Source organism: Bufo gargarizans, unplaced genomic scaffold, assembly GCF_014858855.1.
Source record: "Bufo gargarizans isolate SCDJY-AF-19 unplaced genomic scaffold, ASM1485885v1 original_scaffold_920_pilon, whole genome shotgun sequence".
Classification (NCBI taxonomy): domain Eukaryota; kingdom Metazoa; phylum Chordata; class Amphibia; order Anura; family Bufonidae; genus Bufo; species Bufo gargarizans.
In genome coordinates, this window is record NW_025334756.1 from 91648 (window position 1) to 92984 (window position 1337).

A 1337-nucleotide genomic window follows, 5' to 3' on the forward strand; every position below is an offset into this window, starting at 1 on the left:
AATAGTGCTGAAGGGTTGGAGCTCATTTTGACCCCTAAGTATGTTAAGTGGGGGGAGACCAATTTAACGGGGAGTTTCTTTTTACACTTCTTTGTGTTGATTGGGGGATCCCAAAACAAATCACCAGTGATTTTTGCTTGTTAATTTTAAAGTTGGAGATGGAACTATAGGTATCAAGGTGTTTCTGAATCGCTAAGAGTGAGTTCTTAGGATTTGAGGTCATTGTCATAATATCGTCCGCAAACCTTATGTTCCGTACCTCCCAGCTTTACTCCTTGGATTGCAGCGTCGGCTCTTAATTTGAGGAGGAGGGGTTCTAAAGCGAGGACGAAAAGCAAGGGGGAAAGAGGGCACCCCTGCCTGGTACCATTTTGGATATCAAAGGGGTCTGATAAGTCCCCGTTGATCAAAACGGAGGCCGAAGCCTGAGCATACATTGCGAACGTGGCTTGTACAAAGGGATCAGGCAGGCCAAATCGGTAAAGAATATGTCGCAAAAAAGACCAATTGATTCTATCGAATGCTTTTTCTGCATCCGTACTCAATAGGAGGAGAGGTCTGGACCGGGTAACAGAAAATTGCATTCTATTTAAGACTCTGGTGGTATTGTCCCTACCTTCGCCTACCTGATCCCCAGGCACCACTGAAGGAAGAAGAGCTGCTAAACGATTGGCTAATAGCTTAAGGTCAATATTGAGGAGAGAAATGGGTCTGTAGTTGGCCCATTGTTTAGGGTCTTTCCCTTCTGTTGGGATCAGGGTAATATGAGCTAATGTCATATCCCTGGAGAGTTCTTTCCCTAGTAAGGTAAATTGCCTACTGACAGGAGGTGGGGGAGTCTACATTGCTGATAAGTTCTATAATACGTTACTGGAAGGCCATCTGGGCCCGGGCTTTTGCCAGAGGGAGTCTGTTTTAGAGCAGTTGAAAGTTCCTCTAAAGCATCGGTGCACAACCTTTTCTAGCTGGGGGCCACACTGTCAGACTGAAAGAATCCCAAGGGCCGAAAATAAAAGTTAAAGCGGTATTACCAACTGAAATACTGTATTTATGGTGTATTGTAGATACTATAAATGTCTGGTTACACATCCAGGATTCCCATCAAATGGGAGAATACATGAAAAATTCATGTGAGCAGCCAAAAGACATAGATATACATGTCTGTTACCAGATAATTGGGGGCCGCACAGAATAGTATTGAGAGCCGCATGTGGCCCCTGGGCCGCAGGTTGTGCACCCCTGCTCTAAAGTGAACGGGGAAGCAAGTTTTTGTTTCTGACCGTTGGAGATAGTTGGTATCGCAAGTGAATCTAGGAAGGAAGAAATAATAGATGAGT